Source organism: Cetorhinus maximus, chromosome 10 (genome assembly GCF_964194155.1).
Source record: "Cetorhinus maximus chromosome 10, sCetMax3.hap1.1, whole genome shotgun sequence".
NCBI classification, from domain to species: Eukaryota; Metazoa; Chordata; class Chondrichthyes; order Lamniformes; family Cetorhinidae; genus Cetorhinus; species Cetorhinus maximus.
Genome location: NC_135888.1, coordinates 19,612,783 through 19,627,595, shown reverse-complemented (window position 1 = coordinate 19,627,595; position 14,813 = coordinate 19,612,783). Strand labels below are relative to the sequence as shown.

The 14,813-nt window shown below is 41.4% G+C and overlaps 1 protein-coding gene across 1 annotated transcript in view; it reads left to right on the top strand.

Moving 5' to 3' along the window:
* Window positions 1–2,445: 2,445 nt before the first annotated feature.
* LOC144685505 (nucleus accumbens-associated protein 2-like) overlaps window positions 2,446–14,813 on the top strand; it is a 110,406-nt gene continuing 98,038 nt past the window's right edge. The window contains exon 1 of the mRNA XM_078550093.1: window positions 2,446–2,590. The gene's annotated coding sequence lies outside the window, so the exon portion shown is untranslated. The remainder of the gene's footprint in view (window positions 2,591–14,813) is intronic.

Below are 14,813 nucleotides of genomic sequence, written 5' to 3'. Positions count from 1 at the left end.
TAGGGAATAGCTAGCAGCTATTATTAAAAATGTTATAGCAGGGCACTTAGAAGAATTCAAGGCAATTAGGCAGAGTCAACATGGTTTTGTGAAAGGGAAATCATGTTTAACCAATTTGTTGGAGTTCTTTGAAGGAGTCACATGTGCTGTGGATAAAGGGGAACTGGTGGATGTATTGTACTTAGATTTCCAGAAGGCATTTGATAAAGTGCCACATCAAAGTTTATTGTGGGAAAAACAAGCTCATGGTGTAGGGGGTAACATACTGGCATGGATAGAAGATTTGCTAGCTAACAGGAAGCAGAGAGTTGGCATAAATGGGTCTTTTTCCAGTTGGCAGGATGTGACGAGTGGTGTGCCACAGAGATCAGTGCTGCGGACTCAAATTTTTACATGACTTGGATGAAGGGACCGAAGGTTTGGTAGCTAAATTTGCTGATGATACAAAGACAGGTAGGAAAATAAATTGTGAAGAGGACATAGGGAAGCTACAAAGGGACATAGATAAGTTAAGTGAATGGGCAAAGATCAGGCGATGGAGTACAATGTGGGTAAATGTGAAATTGTCCATTTTGGCAGGAAGAATTAAAAAGAAGCTTATTATCTAAATGGTGAGAGATTGCAGAGCTCTGAGATTCAGAGGGATCTGGGTGTTCTACTGCATGAATCACAAAACACTAATATGCAGGTACAAGCTAATAGAATGTTATCATTTATTGTGAGGGGAATTGATTACAAAAGTAGGGAGATTATGCTTCAGTTTTACAGGGCACTGATGAGACCACATCTGGAATACTGTGCACAGTAATGATCTCCTTATTTAAGGAAAGATGTAAATACATTAGAAGCAGTTCAGAGAAAGTTTACTAGACTAATATCAGGAATGGGCGGGTTGCCTTATGAGGAAATGTTGGACAGGTTAGGCTTGTATCCACCGGAGTTTAGAAGAGTAAGAGGCAACTTGATTGAACCTTTAAGATCCTGAAGGGTCTTGACAGGTTGGATGTGGTGAGGATGTTTCATCTTGTGGGAGAATCTAGAACTAGGGGTCACTGCTTAAAAATAAGGGGTCGATCATTTGAGACAGAGATGAGGAGAATTTTTTTCTCTCAAGAGAGTCGTGAGTCTTTGGAACTCTCTTCCTCAAAAGGCGGTGGAAGCAGAGTCTTTGAATATTTTTAAGGCAGAGCTAGATAGATTCTTGATTAACAAGGGGATGAGAGGTTATTGGGTGTAGGCAGGAATGTTAGGTTAGAATGAGGTTACAATCAGATCAGCCGTGACCTTATTGAATCGTGGAGCACGCTCAAGGGGCTGAGAGGCCTACTCCTGCTCCTAATTCACATGTTCGTATGCTCGTAAGATGGGTCCAACTGGGGCTTTTGCAGCTGAAACAAAACCCTTCAGATTCTAGCCCCTTTGAGACAAAGACCAGCATTTTATTAGCGTTTAAATTAATTTTTGTAGCTGTGATGGCTTGACAGACTGATTCCTGGGATGGTGGGATTGTCCTATGTGGAGAGTGAGCCTGTATTCTCCAGAGTTCAGAAGAATGAGAGGTGATCTCATTGGAACATACAAAATTCTTACAGGGTTCAACAGAGTAGATGCAGGAATATGGCTGGGGAGGGTGGGGTGGGACTAGAACGCAGGCACACAGTCTCAAAATAAGGAGTAGGCTATTTAGGATTGAGATGAGGAAGAATTCTTTCAATTGGAGATTGATGAATCTTTGGAATTCTCTGCCCCAGAGGACTACAGTGGCTCAGTCTTTGAGTATGTTCAAGACAGAGATGGATAGATTTCTAGATATTAAAGGCATCAAGGGATAATGGGGAGGAGATGGTGTTGCAGTGGAAATGTCAAAGGACTAGTAATCCAAAAGCCCAGTCTCATGCTCTGCAGGGTACATGTTCAAATCCCACTATGGCAGCTTGTATTCAATTAATAACGTATGGAATTGAGAGCTAGTCTTAGTGAAGATGACTATGAAAGTATCATCGGTTGTCATGAAAACTCATCTTCTTCACTAATGCGCCAAAGGGAAGGAAATATATCATCCTTACCTGGTCTGGCCTACATGTGACTCCAGGTCCATAGTAATGTGGTTGACTGCCCTCTCAAATGGCCTAGCATATCACTCAATTCAAGGGAAATTAGGGTGGGGCAACAAATGCTGGCCTTGCCAGCAACACCCACATCCCTTGAAAGAATAAATAAAAATATGCAGCTAGTACAGAAAAATGGTATTGAGGTGGAAGATCAGTCGTGATCTAATTGATAGGCCTACTCCTGCTCCCAATTGTTCTGTTCCTGGGAATGGGAATGGTGTGGGGTGCTGCAGGAACAGGTGCCTTGCTTTGTTTACCAGTGGGCGGGGACTGTTGCTGGGATACCGCGTCATCGGCGGCCGGCGGTGACGTCACATCCGTTGCTAAGCGGGCTGATTTCCGGTGCGGTCGAAAGCTGCGCTTGTTTCTCTTGCACTCGGGCAACGAGAGCGAGAGGGAGAGTAAGAGTGTGTGAGTGAAGGGAAGAAAGAAAGACACATACACTGCGGGCGTTGCCGTTCAATGGAGATAAAGTGCAGGTAAAGAAGGTTTATTTTTTGACGATTTTATCAGCCCGGCGGGGCTCTGACCGCGGGGTGAGGGTCGGGAGTCGCCGGGCAATCGCCTAGCGACGGCCGGACGGGACTCCGCTCTCCGGGGCACGGCCGCGCATGCGCGCCGGTTGGGGTGGACATCGTCGGAGCGCGCGGGCGCTTCAAGTCTGGGAAGTTTGCAACCCAGGGCAGAAAATTTAAAGAAAAAATCAGCAAAACTTTCCTCTTCAAATACTCAACAGCCCCTTCTCGCGTATTCTGCGAGCTCTGTTGGAGAGAGGGTGGCGTGGAAGTTGCAATCCTGAATAATACCCAGTCCCTCTGTTCCTCCCGTGTCCCTCTGCCAGCCCTTCCTCCTCCCCTTTTCACCCTTTTTGTAGAAACTGCCTCCCCAGAGGCTTTCTGCTCCAGTGAAATCGGCTTGTTTTCCATGCTGGGCATGAGTAGATTGCTAATCATCTCATCAGTGTAAATTTGAAGCAGGCTTTTTGAAGGAAAAAAAATTCTTAATGTTTGCTGGTGTCCTAAACCTCTATTTAATAGCAATATTTAATAAATGCCTTTTTTTGAAGTCGCAGTTAACACTCGCCTATGATATATCTATACATGTATTGCATAATACTATTGTTTTAACTGCGAGGAACCGAACATCGCCAGCAGCTTCAGATGCAGGAACTGTACATGTTTGCATTTGTTGAGATTCATTGCGATAGAAATGATTCGTATTTTTGCAGATATGATTGAAATCGTCTATACGTTTCAATGCATGTATTTCAGCTATCAAACCCGTATTTGTAATGTCTAAGTGGTAAGAAAACTTTAAAAAGTGGCACCTAGATTTATTATATAAATTTTTATATTATGTGACTTCTTGTGACTGAAATATTTTAAGTTAACTGCCATGTCAAATCGCTAATGTAAAATGCAGGATTTCTAGATTTAACTTTTACCTTTTGCCAGTCGATTACTGAGGCTTCTAATAAAGCTTGTTTGTATGGGGCACAGCACATTGGGCATTTTCCCTCCAGTAGGTCAGTTCTGTAAATTTAGAATGAAAATATTGGGTGAGCTTGGCTGTGAATGTGTTCTTAAGTATGTAACATAAATTAATCTGAATTCCCCAAGTTATTCTGTAATATTGATGCAGTGGGGCATGATGATCCTTTGTGGTTTCCTTTTTGAGTAAATTGTGAATCGGAGCATTGAGATGTTGGTGTCAGCAGTTTGAAATGTGAAAATGAATGGAACTGACATTTAATCTTTAAGTGTGACCTCCAAGACTTTCACAATACCTTGAGTAGACAACAAGGAACAAAACTTGGATAACCCTGCTGTGACATGGTGTCAAAATTTGCTTGTGAGTCACGTTAGTTTCAGTTTACTAATATTATCTCTGCCGTTTTATATGTAATGTGGCATAATGCCATAGGTTGGGTCCGGTATTTCTAGTGGAAGTAAAAAGTACAACTGGAGGTCACAGCAGAGAATTTTCCTTGGCACTGTGTTAACTGGGTTATCAATTTTGCATGTGTTTATGAAGCTGATAACTGCACAGTTGTGTTTCTGCAATGGAATTATGTTCAGTTACCAGCCTTCTGGTTTTTGAGGATAGGGAGGTTGTATTGGCTACTTGTAAAGACTGAATCAGTTATTTGCTAAAAGCAAATGTTCGTGTGAAAGTGAAGCGAGTGTTTTCACTCACTTGAAGTAAAGGTTTAAAAATTTCAGCTGGAAAACCCAGCAGACTGCATATGCTCAAAGTGCAAAGGCATGGTCAGAATCATTCAGAAGTTTTAAAAATAATCCAGTTAAAGGCCAAGGCTTTTGAAATAGATTTGAAGCCTTCCAAAGGGCATTAAGAGAGACAAAAGACAGGGTAAACTTGCTGTTGTAAAACACACAATTTGTTAGAGTTTTAAAGTTGTCTTTGAAACCTTATTTTGAGCATTCCAAATTTCAATTATTGATAAGAAATGTGGCAAATGAACATTTTTCAACTGGAAATTTGACTTATTCATTTAGTGTATAAACAAATTGTGAGGCATTTTTTTTCACTTCTGAAATATTCAACAATTTCCTATGCAATTTTCTTTTCCATTATAAATGCTGACATGTTTCTGTGGGGTTTTTTCCATTATAAATATTTACACATGCTGGCATTGAATCAGAATTGTGGGCTGGAAGTGTGTGTATACACAGGCTTCTATAAATTATACAGTTATACTTTGCTCTTACCCCAACTTCCCATTGCTTGATAGGCATCCTATCCATCACATTAACCATTCTCTCACTCCACCACTAGCACACTGTGGCTGCAGTGGGCATTGTCTATAAAGTGCATTGCAGCAACTTGCCAGTCTTCTTCGACAGCACCTTCTAAACTTGCTGCCTCTACCTCTTGGAAAAACAGGGGCAGCAAGCATATGAGAACACAAACCAGCAAGTTCCCTTCAAAGTGTTACACCACTGTGACTTGGAACTATATCGCTGTTCTTTCACCATTGCTGGGTCATAACACTGGAAATCCCTCCCTAACAGCACTGTGTGTGTACCAACATTACACAAGCTGGGGCGTTCAAGGTGGCTCGGCACCACCTTCTTGGAGGCATTTAGAGACGGATAATAAATATTGGCCTTGCTGAGGGTGCCCACGTCTCAAGAAATGAATTTTTAAAAACTCAGCTTTTACAAATATATTCTCACATCTTTTCCTCTTTACACCAGGGTCCATTCATCACTCTCGAGTGTGCTCCTATCAGCGTACTTGTACTGCATTGTTCCACTGTGTATCCAACATTCTTTATGCCTTTTTAATTATGTCTTCGTATATTTGTCTCACCTTTGGAAGTGCTGAGTCTACTGTTACTCGCAAGACCCTTTGAGTCTCCCAATGCTATTTCAATTCCTTCATTGTATACTTTGTCTTGTCATTTGTGTGCTCACCTGATAATCTTTCTGCAAATAGTTATGAATGCACTCTGTCCCATCCAGTGAACTAGATGGACCATGGTTTTTTTTTCATTTAACAATTCCTGCGTTCATTTGCCTTAAATCCTGATGATTAAGGTGTACTTTCATGCAGATTTTTCATTCTGAAAAACTGAACTTTGGGCACATGTTTTGAAAGGCATTTGATGTGAGGTGGCTTAGTTACCTGCCTCTGGCACTTTTTTGCTAACATGGTTGCCACCTTGTTCTAGCTGTGATGCTTTTATAGCTCAATGTTGTGAAAATGCCATAATTCTCTCTGTCAATTCAATACAGTTTTCATACAGATAGTCTAAAATTAGAAATATGTAGGAATGCACAGGGGAAGGAAGTACGATTGTAAAGCAGCAAAACAATTCCTGAGGTACTGGTACTCGAGGGTCCAAATCTGAATTTCAGTATTCCCTTGAACCTCGCTTGTTTTTTTCATGCTTCCGCTTTTCTTTTGCACTGATGTGCTGGGCCCCCCTGCCATTAAGGATGGGGATATTTGTGGAGCCTCCTCAAGTAAAAGTCTGATTTTGTTTTCTGAATATTTTGGTTACAACTTCTTGAGGACTAGAAGGTGACATAACTGCGTCTCCCAAGAATGTATTTTCATCACTAGAACGTGCAGTACAGTTTAAAGGGCAGTTCATCTCTTTCTCAGTCCTTATCCCTTCCGCTTCCTAAATATTTGTTCATCGTTTGTTATTAAAACTAAAAGTCAGCAGTAGTAGAGTGTGGATATGTGTCCTGTAATAGAGAAGAAACATGCTGTTGCATTGCCTTAACATAGATTAATGGTACAACCTTTCCGAATTTGTAATTTTTAAACCAGTCCAGTAAAATGATGGTGGCTCGATGAGCTGTATAAATATAATATGTATCACCCCAATATTCCAATGTCTAGAGTGTAAGATGACGATACCATGCACCACTGCTAGTTCTGCTGCTTACTCTCCAAATAATTTTATTGAATTTTCTAAATCTTGAATGTCACCTTTTAACATGTTATGGTAACATGAATCTTTCTTAGTCTCTAAAGACTTTGTTGTAAAAGATTAAAAGTGATTTTCTTTGAGATGGGTATGCTGCATACCCATTATGCAGCCCTCTGGCAGAGACCAGGATTGGCATCACCCACTTGGCAGATAACTGACAAGCACTGGTTCCCTTGCCTACTGGTTGTTATCCAGGGCAATTAGTTAACATGGAATCTTCACTCCACCAAAATGTAGCTTTTTGTCTTCTACGGAGAAACAAAATGCAGAGATGTCTTGCGATGTATTTTAAGTTATCGTCTGAGAGCCTGTGGGAAAAGTTGGTGATGGATTCATGAAGTCTTAAATTACTGTACAGAAGGAGCATGCTGCACTGATTGTGGATTTCTAAGAAGTACAAATCTTTCCTAGCCCGGAGGTGTGGGAATATTAGGCAGTATTGATTTAACCTGTGTATTTTTAGCAAAGCCAGATCTAATGTTTGTATGTGTGATTGAGCCTGATGGGTTGGCAATTTCAATTTCCCTATAGTGGATGAGTCCTTGAGTGGTATTAACTGAGATTATCTGTATTGGGCACCATTCTGGCTACTTGCTTATAATGTCTGTCATTTGCCAAGTTTAGCTCTATGTGATCTTATTGCTGTTAAGTGCAGTCTTTTCTTCTACAGCTCCCCACCCTATGCTGTTTCTTCCTTTGCTGAAAGTGTTGGCATGCTCAGCAGTAACTATCTCAATTATTTGGCCAGGTGTAAACTACTTGACCATGGAAGCCATCTTAGCAAATCCAATTCTATCTTCAGTCAGTAGATAGTTTTTTGAAAGATGTCACTTTGAAATAAGTCACTGACTTATTTCATCCCCTCCAGTGTCGGAAACACTGTCTTTTGGATGAGCCTTTAAAGTGAGGTCTTGTTTGTGTTCTTGGATGGATGTAAAACAAATTTCATGGCACTATTTTGAAGAAGAGCAGGGGAGCTCTAACTGGTGTCCTGGTTATATAATAATTATCCATCAACCAGCATTACTTAAGTTACATTTGATTTTTATTCTCTTTACATGAATGCAGATATAATCAGAATTGTGAGTATTGTGAAAGAATGTGCACATTAATGTCAAAAGTGTCGACGTCATGAGAGAATAGCAGATTGTGATTCAAAAGGCTAATGGCATAGTATTGTCACGTCCAGTACAAGCATGGAGATAATACAGATCTTAAAACTATATATTTAAGATGGCTGACAACATAATGAATTTGGCATCATCGACTCCAGACAGAACTGAAACTCAAGCAAATACCTCATTAAAATAGGAACAATCCCGGGCACTTGTGAAAAGTCCTTTTATTAAGGATGAACTGTAAACAGAACAAGACTATCACATCCAATGACTCGTCATCCTGGGCCATAGAACCATTGAAACTCATTGTCCTTTTCGTGAGAGGCATTCAAAGGGTAATTTGAATTGAATGGGTCACTCAATTAAGATGACCTCAAAAGCCTTGGACGTTTGAAAGGCTAAAACACAGGATGTGAAGAAAAGCTACCCACTATCCTTTTTTGGAAGTGGGACTTTGAACTTGTAATTGGTCACATGATTTGAGGCAGCCATGCTTGCTACCTGTTCTTTTTAAAAATAGCAGAAGCTGTTCAGATTTGAAATGGCATTTGAAAATCCATCAAAGCAGCTGCAAGACAATGCAGCCAGGGTCGAACATCTACCTTGAAAGAGGGAGAATCTTTGCCCCAACCTTTTCTGACTTCAAGCTCACCTGAGAACCAGCCTCCTAGAAATTCAACAACAAGGAGCATCGCAGCTTACTGAGATTCCTGTGTTTTTCAAGACCTCTGCTACAATGAAAGTATCAATTCAACTGAGAAACTACAGGCTTACTATGAAAAAGACTGAAATCATTACAACTTGTATTGCTTTTTTTTCATCTGTATCTCAACTTTTTGTGTGTGGTAGTGTGTGTAAGATGTTGCATTAAAACCTCAGGCAAGTGTGTGACAAATAATCATCCTTATTTTTAAAATTCACAATAACTTGCTGCTGGAAATTATTTAAATTGGGACAACACTGAGGGAAAGGAAAACATACTAACTTCACCCATTAAAAACACTTTGATCATAGATAATAGTAAAACACACATTGTCCTAGTGACAGTATTTTAAAATTACAGCTAACCTGCTGGACCCCACTTTACCTGATTTAAATAGCAGCCCTTGGGACCCATGAAGTAGAATCCAGCTACTAGCACTAAGAATATTTAGGGTTTTATGTAGAAGTTAAAGTGGCTAATTCCACTACTAATAAAAATTCTACAGCTCTTGCATAGTAAACCTAGCCTTCATAATTATAGGACTAGCTTTAAAAAGTGTTCAAATCTGGTATATTAGATGGGTTACTTTACAATGAGAGTCCAATGGGTTGGAAACTACATCTCTGCCCCATGCTGCAGTTTCTTGCCCCTTTAATTCACCCAGTGCTTCAAGCAGTAGGGACTCATCTGAGTTTGTTGATATTAAAGTGAGTTTGTGCGATAGCTGTTTCATCGCTGATTAAACTAACAGCTCACGATATCTTTTATTTACATGACCTGGAATAGAAGGTTAAGTGAAATGTGCAGGTCTAGGCAATAGCTATGATAATATGTAACGAGCACAACGTATGCCTTCCTGAGTCATTTCACAACTTCCCAAATCGATGCGAAGTAACAGCATGGTTTCAGTCTGTGGGTTGAAAATACCATTTGCTGTTGGTACTGTTAATTAATGTTTTTAATGCACAACATGATCCATCCAAGTCTTAACTACTGTAAGCAGTTTAACTACCAGCATGTTGCATCGTGGATTGAAGATTCATAATTGGCTATTGGTTATCCAGGAAATGTATTCAAGATTTAGCATTTTGTTTTCCTTTCATCCCCATAAATTGTTCTTTGTTTCCTTTTCCTTTTTAAATGTTGACACTCCCATTTCATTCGCATTTTTCTCCCGTTTATTTAATCTATTTTGTCAATATCTCTGTCACCTAAACAATTGAGTCTATTTTATTAGGGAGGAGACGGTGAGGCTGGCAGGGAGGGCACAGAGAGCAAGTTCGACAGTGAGTGATGATCTGGAAGTGTGATTTTAATCTTGTTTTTAAAATGAGCTGCTGATTGGTGCTAAAGCTGAATGTTGGGAAGAATGACAGCAAAGCATACTCTTTTGACATTGACATCACATATAGCAATGGTTGATTTATGCAAGTGTTCCACACACTCAGTAAAATGGCTGAAGAACCCCAATGAAGGTTTTATTTATAGAATGCTGTGTTTCCAGAAAATTAATTTTATGTAGAATTTACAGCACAAACAGGCCATCAGCAAAATGATGGAAGGTGTTGTCAACAGTGCTATCAAGGGGCACTTACAAAGCAATAATCTGCTTGCTTACGCTCAGCTTGGGTTCTGTCAGGGCCACTTGGCTCCTGACCTCATTACAGCTTTGGACGCACATGGGCAAAAGAATTGAACTCAGAGGTGAGGGACAGTGACTGCCCTTGACATCAAGACAGCATTTGACTGAGTGTAGACAAACAGAGTGCAGCTGACTGAGTGAAGACTTGGTGTTTTGTGAGAGGGGAGTTTTCAGTGTTGATTTTGTTCCTAAATTTTGCTCTTAAAATCTGATCTAGTCTGTAATTAGCAGTAACTGGAAAGTACTGTGTAAGCAGGCTAAGTTCTTTCTTGCAATTTAGACAGGGTGAGCTCACTCTCAGTTGTAGGAGATGAGTAGTTAATTAGCCAAATGGTTGAATCTGGTTACTATAGTCTCAGTTTACTATAAATTCAGGGTTCTTGAGTGCAACCTTGGCAAATGGAGTGCAGCTGACTGACTGAGTGAAGACTTGGAGTTTGGTGAGAGGGAAATTCAGTGAAGGGGCAGAAGGAATTCGTTCATTTCCTCTTTCTATCTTTTTCACCATATAAAAATTGGTTCTTGCTCTACTAAGGGGAAAGAAGCTAGCTGTTTGGTGAGTCTGGTAAGTTTTTATTCTATCCCTAATGTTTAAAATAGTACACAATTTGGTGGTAAAGTTAATAAAATATATAAGAAAACAACACAAATAAGTGATTAATACCATTAAGTAATTATTTAAACACATTAAGGATGGCAGGAAAGGTGACCTGCAGCATGTGGGAGCTCCTGGATAACATTGTGATCCAGGACAAACACGTCTGCAGTAAGTGTTTGAGGCTTGAGGAACTTCGACTCAGAGTCACTGAGCTGGAGGCTGAGCTGCAGACTCCGACACATCAGGGAGGGGAAAGTTACCTGGATGCTTTATGCCAGGAGGCAGTCACACCACTTAGGATAGGGTCTTCTGATTTGGTCAGTGGCCAGGGATAGGAGGGGATGCAGAAGATAGGAGTGGGAACCTCTGCAATTGTCCAACAGGTTTGAGGTTCTCTCAGCTTGTTTGGGTGAGTGTAACTGAGTAAACTGAACATGGCACTGTGGTACAGGAGGCCATCTGATTTGGGAGAGCAAAAAGGAATGTAGAGGTAGTAGGGGACAGTATAGTAAGGGCAATTGACACTGTTCTCTGTAGCAAAGAGTGAGAATCCACACAGCTTGCCCAGTTCCAGGGTTCGGGACCTGCTCAGGGCTGGAGAGGAGCTTGGAGGGAGAGGATCCAGTGGTCACGGTCCATGTAGGTACCATTGACATAGGCAGGATGAGGAAGGAGGCTCTGCATAGTCAGTATGATGAGCTGCACAGCAAATTAAGAAGCAGAATCTCAAAGGTAATAGTTTCTAGATTATTACCTGTGCCACGTGCAAATTGATGTAGGACAAATAAGATTAGAGAACTGAATGCGTTGCTTAAAGACTGGTGTGGGAGAAGTGGGTTCCAGTTTTGTGGGGCACTGACACCAGTATTGGGGAAAGTGAGATCTGTACCATGGATGGCCTACACCTGAACAGTGCTGGGGTTACGAGCCGCCAAATAGGTAAGTAGAGAAGGTTTTAAACTGAATAGTGGGGGCAAGGGATCAAATTTGGGAAGATGTGGTAAACCAAAGAGTAGATACAAGGCAAGAGAGATGTGTATTAATATGGGAAATGATAAACAGACCGTGACAGGAAGGGACAGAGAATACAAATCTAAGAGTAAATCAGTTAAGGCTAGATGCTACAAAAGTAATAAAAGGCTCTGTATCTAAATGCACGTAGTATTCAAAACAAAACAGATGAACTGATAGTGCCAATAGAAATAAATAAGTACGATCTGCTAGCCATTATAGAGACATGGCTACAGAGTGACATAGATTGGGACCTGAATATCAAAGGGTATGTGACATTTAGATCTTTCTCTGCTCCTTGAGCCTCTACCTCCTCTTCCCCGCCACCTGCTTACACCCCGCAGGCCTGGATATTGTTGGCTGCTTGGGGACTTTTCTCGGCTTTGCCACCATCCCCTTTCGGGCGCTCTTGGTTGATGATTTCTTGGCCTGTTTGGCCACCACTCTCTTTGGGCAGCTCTCTTGGCCATCAGTGCTTTCCTCTTGGCTCCTCCTTTGATGCTGTCCTTGCCCTCTCCTTTCACTGGTCCCCCTTCCTCCCTCTCCTGCTACTCTGGGTGGAGGGAGGCCGAGGAGGTGCCTGCCCCCCTCTCGCTCGCGGATCCCTGGTTGGCTAAGGTGCCGAGCGGCTGGTTGGGCTAGGCGCCGCTGCCCATTTCCAGCTCGTAGCCGGAGGCCGAAATGGTTTCCTCAGGGCGTTCAGCTTGGCCACCTGGTGCTCCTTGGTGGCGGCCACTGCCTCCACGATCTGCTCGGCCACTGCTGCGCTGCCGCTTTTCTGCAGCTGGTAGGCGGCCTTCTTGGCGGCTGGGGTGGCGGCAGAATTGGGAGGAGCAGGTACGGGGATGTCCACTTTGGCCGGGACACTCTCGGCCATCGGACAGGCACTGATCTGTCCATGTCTGCCGCGCTCAACGTCAATTTAGGAGGGATAGGAAGTGGCTCTGTTAATTGATGGTATTAGCACATTAGAGAAGGGTGACCTAAGTTTAGGAAGCCAGGATGTAGAAGCTGTTTGTGTTGAGAAGAGGATTGATAAAAGGCAAGAAGTCATTTGTGGGAGTGGTGTACTGACCTCCTAACTGTAACTACACAGGACATGGTATAAAAGAAGAGATAATGGGAGCTTGCCAGAAAGGTACAGCAATAATCATGGGGGATTTTAATCTATATATAGACGTGGAGAAATCAGATGGGAAAAGGTAACGTAGATGAGGAGCTGATGGAAACTATCCCATAAACATTCTTAGAAAAGCACGTTCTAAAGCCAACCAGAGAGCAGGCTATACTAGACATGGTATTGAGTAACGAGGTAGGATTAATTGATAACCTCCTACTGACGGCACCACTAGGTAGCAGTGATCATAATATGATTAAATTTTGCATTCATTTTGAGGGAGAGACGAATGTGTCCCAAGACTAGCATTTTAACCTTATATAAGGGCAATTATGAGGGCATGAAAGCAGAGCCAGCTAAAGTGAACTGGCAAATGAGGGTAAGGGATAGGTCAATGGAGGTTCAGTAGCAGACATTTAAAGGGATATTTCAGAATACACAGAATAGGTACATTCCAATGAGAGAGAAAAATTCTAAGGGGAGGGTCCACCATCCGTGGTTAACAAAGTTAAATACAGTGTGAAACTTAAAGAAAAAACACAATAATTACGCAAATATGGGTGGCAGGTCAGAAGATTGGAAAGAATATAAAGAACAGCAGAGAATGACAAAATTAATAAGGAAGGAAAAATTAGAGTATGAGAGAAAGGTAGCTATTAACATAAAGATGGATAGGAAGAGTTTCTGTTGATATTTAAATAAGAAAAGTGAGCGTTGGCCCTCTAGAAAGTGCATCTGGGGAATTGATAATAAAAAGTAGGGAGATAGCGGATGAATTAAATGGGTATTTTGCATCGATCTTCACTATAGAGGACACAAGTAACATACCAGAAATAGACGTATCAGGAAATGGAAGGGAGGGAGGAACTTGAGGAAATTATAATCACCAGGGAAGTGGTATTGAGCAAATTGGACTGCAGGCTGACAAACCCCTAAGCCTGGATGAACTTCACCCTAAGGTCTTGAAAGAAGTGGTTACTGAGTTAGTGGATGCACTGGTTTTAATTTTCCAAAATTCCCTAGGTTTGGGGAAGGTTTCATTAGATTGGAAAATAGCAAATATAACTCCCTTATTTAAAAAGGGAGGGGAGACAGAAAGCAGGAAACTATAGGTCAGTTAGCTTAACATCTGTCATAGGGAAAATGTTAGAAGCTATTATTAAAGGTGTTATAGCAGGACACTTAGGAAAAACTCAAGGCAATCAGGCAGATTCAACATGGTTTTGTGAAAGGGAGATCATGTTTAACTAATTTATTGTAGTTCTTTGAAGGAGTCACATGTGCTGTGGATAAAGGGGAACCTGTGGATGTAGTGTACTTAGATTTCCAGAAGGCATTTGATAAGGTGCCATATCAAAGGTTATTGCAGAAAATAAAAGCTTATGGTTTGGGGGGTAACATATTGGCATGGATAGAAGATTGGTTAGCTAACAGAAAGCAGGCAGTTGGCATAAATGGGTCATTTTCTGGTTGGCAGGATGGTGATGAGTGGTGTGCCACAGGGATCAGTGCTTGGGCCTCAACTTTTTACAATTTATATAAATGACTTGGATGAAGGGACTGAAGGAATGGTTGTTAAATTTGCTGACGACACAAAGCTGAGTAGGAAAGTAAATTGTGAAGAGGTGTAAGGAGGCTACAAAGTGACATAGGTTAAGTGAGTGGGCAAAGATCTGGCAGATGGAGCATAATGTGGGCAAATGTGAAATTGTTCATTTTGACAGGAAGAATAAAAAAGAAGCTTATTATCTAAATGGGGCGAGATTGTAGAGCTCTGAGATTCAGAGGGACTAGGGTGTCCTCGTGCATGAATCACAAAACGTTAGTATGCAGGTACAGCAGTTAATTAGGAAAACAAACAATGTTATCATTTATTGTGAGGGGAACTGATTACAGAAGTAGGGAGGTTATGCTTCAGTTGTACAGGGAATTGGTGAGACCACATCTGGAGTACTGTGTACAGTACTGGTCTCCCTATTTAAAGGGAGATGTAAATGCATTAGAAGCAGTTCAGAGAAGGTTCACAAGACTAATACCAGGGATAGGCT